Source organism: Teleopsis dalmanni, chromosome 1 (genome assembly GCF_002237135.1).
Source record: "Teleopsis dalmanni isolate 2A chromosome 1, ASM223713v2, whole genome shotgun sequence".
In the NCBI taxonomy this organism is placed as follows: domain Eukaryota; kingdom Metazoa; phylum Arthropoda; class Insecta; order Diptera; family Diopsidae; genus Teleopsis; species Teleopsis dalmanni.
The window spans coordinates 158,402,412-158,408,024 of NC_051846.1; positions in this window are offsets into that span (position 1 = coordinate 158,402,412).

The following is a 5,613-nucleotide window of genomic DNA, read 5'->3' on the forward strand; positions in this document are numbered from 1 at the left end:
TACGCATGACGAGGGGCACGCACAACGTCAGGCAAACTACAATTTCAAGTTAATTACTTTACTCTTCTTTTCGAATGCACCCAAGTGAAAAACAAATGAAATTATATGCCAAATATTAAAGCAAATACTACTTGAATTATCATTATTCTGATTATGTAGTTACCACAAAATTAAAATTTTTTAATTTTGCGTTTTAATTGACCAGTTGATTGCTTGATTTAATGACAAACATCAAGTGACTTTGTGTTGACATGAAACTTAGTTGATTATCATCTGCTTTGACGTATGCGCCAAGCAAGTCATGCGATTCTTTGCACATTAAAGAGTCGAAATCTGCTATTTTTGTCGAAATTTTGTAATGAGTCCACCTTTTGTTAGGTTTATGGGCACATGTGATGTATGCATGGAGGTAGCCACTTAATCAGATGCACGAAAATTTCGTGTTTCATATTCTGACAACAACAAAACTTACACAAATATTTATGTTTACACAAATGATTTTATAATTTTTTCTTTCTGACATGCAAATTTGCATGTCTCACATAAGCGATTATATCAAAAAATATGTTAATTCCTAATATCAGGCAATCTTATGCTTTATACAAGTTTTCGCATTATGTATGTACTCATATTTACATAAATAAATATTATTTTTTTCGCGTTCAATGTTCTTATTTAATTTTCTCAATGCAATGCACTGCATGCATTTTTTAATAGCACTTAAATTAAATTGACATTCTTCATAATATATTAAGTGACTTAAGTTCTTTTCAAAGTTTGATAATCTCAGCAAATTCCAATCAAAAATATCTACCATATATAGTAGACAAATACCCGAAAATTATAAATTTCATGAACTAACAAATACCTGATATAATTAGACCTCTAAATAACAAGCAATGAACTATTTGCATTAATTATTCTAAATAACGACCGTATCAGAGAAGTTCGAAATTTGAATTTACTAGGTGGATTAATAGGTATGTGACTTCACAACTGGTGGTAACGCCAGAACAAAATCAATTATAGTTTGTATATCTAGCAAGTTTTGAACAACAGCTGTAGAAGTTTTGATTTATTGAAATGCTGATTTCTTATAAAATGGAAAAAATTGAATATTGTTCAGTAATGAAATTCCTCCATTTGAAAAGAATGAACCATGATGTAATCAAATTGAAAATGGATTCTTTTTACAGAAACCTTACATTATCGTTCTTTCATAGTTCAAAAAGTATAGTGCATTTCCCTACTTTTTTAGGACCTATTTTGAAAATAAGTTTTATAATAAGAGCACAATTGTAAATCTGTAGAAAGCGTAGAAGACAAGAATTCAAGAAGAAGAAGAATTTCTTCATTTAATTTCTTCTTCAGCCGCGAAGAAAAGGAAAAACAATTAATTTAACATTTTTGCTACAAATGTATAAGCACAGTTGGATGTAGATATGAAAGACTATGAAAGACTGTGACCTAAGCAGCTTAGTGGATACCCCTAATGAACTTGAGATCATTTGAATCTTGGAAAAATGATCTTTTTCAACAACAGCACAGGTTGCTTTAAAAACGTAAATTTTCACGACTATATATCTCAAATCAAAAAATAAGTGTTTGCTACAGATATAACTGTATTGTTTAAGTAAAATCTTTTTCTCTCTGCTATTAATTTCCTGCAGTTCTTTTGGAGCATAGATGGAGGCCACTATCGATTTAAATCGTATTATATTTGGAGCTGTTCTTATAACATCATTCTAAGTAAATCAAGCATACTTTAATTCTTTTTTAATTATTCTTCGCCATGTTCGATAATGACCTTGTGGGTTTCATCGCAGTTTAGTTTTCTCCATGTTGATGCTTAGCCCAATTTTGTTTGCATTCGTGTTTAATACTTTAACTTTATGTGGCAGATCAGATCGTCAATATGTTAAGAGACACAAATCGTCTGCGTTTTCCAAGTCTTCTAATTATCCAAACAGTGACCACTAATGCCTTGTCTGCCATCTGTAGTGTTTCTCATAATTTCCTTCAATGTCAGTATGAAAAAGAGCGGCGAAAGGATACTTTTTTGTCTCTAGTATTCATTTAAGACATACGAGTAGTGGTAGAAAACCAAATTTGATGAATACGGTATATGAGAACCCAAATTGAGATTAAGTTTATTAAATTTAGTTATCATAATATATGATTTGTGATACATTGAAGTTACAAAACTCTTAAAGGTTTCATTTTTCATATCAGAAGTATTTGAGTAAACGATTTTCAAGGATAGCTTCCATGCGATACATGCAAATTTCAGAACAAGGTCTATTTTAAGACATTTTCATTGAAGTCCTATAAGAATTTGACTCCTTTTATGAGAAAACTTCAGTCTCTTTATTTGAAGAAATAAAATAAACGCATTTTAACGACATGCCTTGAGATTTTCTAGATGTTTGGATACAAGACCTATGGAAATCTGTTTACTAGATGATTCTTCATGTAGCTATCAAAAATGCATGTTTCACTAGTGCAAAATCTGAATATCTTTTAACTGTTGACTATAAGTAAGCTATAACTTTTCTAAAAATTATCTTACAGAAATCTTAAGTTGAAAAATGATGTAATGACTTGGTTGCTTAAAGTGCTTAAATAAATATAGCTATTCCGAGGAGTCATTTAAATTATTCATCCATATCTGTTTGAATAAGACACCAACATATTGTACAACCATGCATAATGGATATAAGTGATTATTTAGTGTGAATCTTCCGAGGAGTTAAATTTATGTGATTATTTTAGGCAACTAAACCATTACAACGTCTGCATATCCGAAGAGTTTCACGACTGGTTCGGTATTGTACATATATTTCAAACCTAGTATAGTTGATATCTATAAATGTTTTTATTTCAATAAATTTAATAACTTTCTGAGTATAAAAATGTAATCATAGCCATTTGTTGTACATTAACATATGATGTGTATTTTAAGTTAGGTATTGTAAATTTCTGAGGAAAATATTTTTAGATTATGTTTATGTAGATTATATCAAATTGTAGTTTATATATTTAATTTTTAAACTGATATGCCCTAAGAAAGAAGTCAAAAAACTTTGAATCGTCAGCTTTACTAAATAAAAAAAATTAAGGACATCTGTATTTTTAATTTTAATTTATCTATTGTTCATTAAAATTTATTTCGTATTTATTAATAAATAAAATATTGTTATATATTTATTATAATAACAGCAATTATGCTTATGGTTTGATTTATCAGTAATCAAGCAAACTAGAGTATATTCAGGATTGTACTTTGCTATAAGAATCCCCAATTATTTTACCTTTATGGTAAACTATTTAGAATGTAGTATGTTTTTTCCGGCTCTTAGAATTAAATTATTATTTCATTAGTTTTTCGTAATGTTATTAGCAACAATGCAATTATAATTTTCCACCAAATTATTATTGAAATAAAATTAATAAATAAAAAATTTTCCAGTAACTCTAAACCAGAACATTTTAGTTAAAAACCATAATGAGATTTATTAAATACATTATTTAATATGTACACTATACTACAACTTTTTTGTATCGCCACAAAAAAATAATGTTTTAAAGTTAAATAGTTGTGAAATATGTACTTAATTATAATTTTACTATTTTTTCGATATGCAAAATGCATTTAATAAAAAAGAAAATCGAATTAAGCACTATAATTTGGGTTAAACTAACAGATTTAAATTTTAATATTTTAATTTAATTTTTGTTTTTCCAATTTCCAGCTGTGCAATATAATTTTTTAGTGGAAAAAAAAATTTCAAATTAAATGAAAATACTCTTTATTTCATAATAACTTTATTAAATTTAATTTTAAAAATATATTGAATTATCTTTTTATACACTGTATGAGTGCGTGTGTTTGTAAATGGTAAATGGCAACAGTTTTTTTCATGCAAATTAATAAATTAAATGGTTTTTTCCTTATTCGTTTTTGTGGTATTTTTTATTATACAATTTTCCAAGCATCATTTCCGCCAGCAACAACAATTTTGCCCGAAAGTGAAATATAAACATTTATGTCATAATGACACTTACACTTTTTAACATCACTGACAGTTATTAACTTTTTTTGTAGATTAGTGACATCAAATGCGGCCCACTGTCACTTATTGCCAAATCCCATGTTAACAATGTGAAAACAAATTGTAATCACTCGGAGTTGCCACATTTTAAGAGGAAAAATTGAAATGCAAATGCAAATAAATTTGTGGTATATAAAAATTTATAGTTGAAATGATAGAAAAGGCAATAAAGTGCTACATTCATCACTTTTCAAGCTATTCAAGTTATTATGTATCTTAGTTTTTCAATTCTTAGAAGATAATTTGATAACAATGTATACTAATATTAAACGTAATCAATACTGTAATAGTTTATCATTTTATTTATTATTATTTAAAACATTTTAATCAATTGAAATATAACTCATTTCCAAAACAGGCATTTAACACAGTTACTTTGATTTACTGAAAAATGGGTCACGTTAAATAATCATGGTAACGTTAAATGTCAAGTTACTGTTGTTTTGACACGGTAAGAAAGCTTCCTGTTCCTCTGCGCACAATTGAGATTTGACTGTCTGCATAACATATCTTTATAGTCATAACCAGAAAGAGTGCTAGAAAGAGCGCTGACTATATGGCTATAATCAAAATATATAGTTTTGTTATTTGTCCTGAACTTTATTCAATTTAAACAATTATTCAATACATTTAGGTTAAACTCAAGTTAGTAATTTTTGACATACCTGAAGTATGTTTTGCACAAACCAATTAGGTTTAATAGAAACTTGTTCAGACTAACACGCAGCAATTACGTTTGAAATAATATATAAGGTCTGACACAAACCAATTAGGTCTGCTGATTTATCGGCTGAGTACCATTTATTAGTAGTACTCGTACGCTTCAAATTCAAAGTGATATAAGTCTTTTTTTTTGCTAATATCGTAAACTAAATAAGTTAGTAAGAATGTGTTTATGAACGGTATTGATTCCTATAATAATTGTGAAATAGGATAACAAAATTGAATTGAATACTTACGCATTTATTAAAATAAATACCCAATCAATTTCTAAATATAATATAAGAGAGGTGAGTTGAAATATAAAATACACTAGCCTGACGCATTTATTGAAATAAATAACAGCTTTCTAAATATATTATAAGAGCGGTGAGTTGAGAAAGCTTGGTTTTAAATAAAGCACTGTATAAGTAATGGATAGATGTCTGTTAGGGAGAAACATGATTTTACTAAGCGGTGATTAAGAAAGTTTAACCTACTACACTCGATTCTATAATTTAGTATTTTTAAAGAACGGTTTCAATTTTAAGCTCCTATATTAATTGTGGTAATATCATTGGACGGTATCGTAGCCATGGTTGTATACTGTGTAATTTTGTGTTGTCTTCGACAAGAACCAATTTGTGATGGCAATCTTAATGAGAGTTTTATGTACCTTTTAGGAGAGAACAAGTTTAAATAAGATTAAGAATGATAGATCTGATTCTATAATACCTTTTTGTTTACAAAATATATATAAGATAAAGATATTTAAAATATTTTACAATGTTTTTTTAAAGTT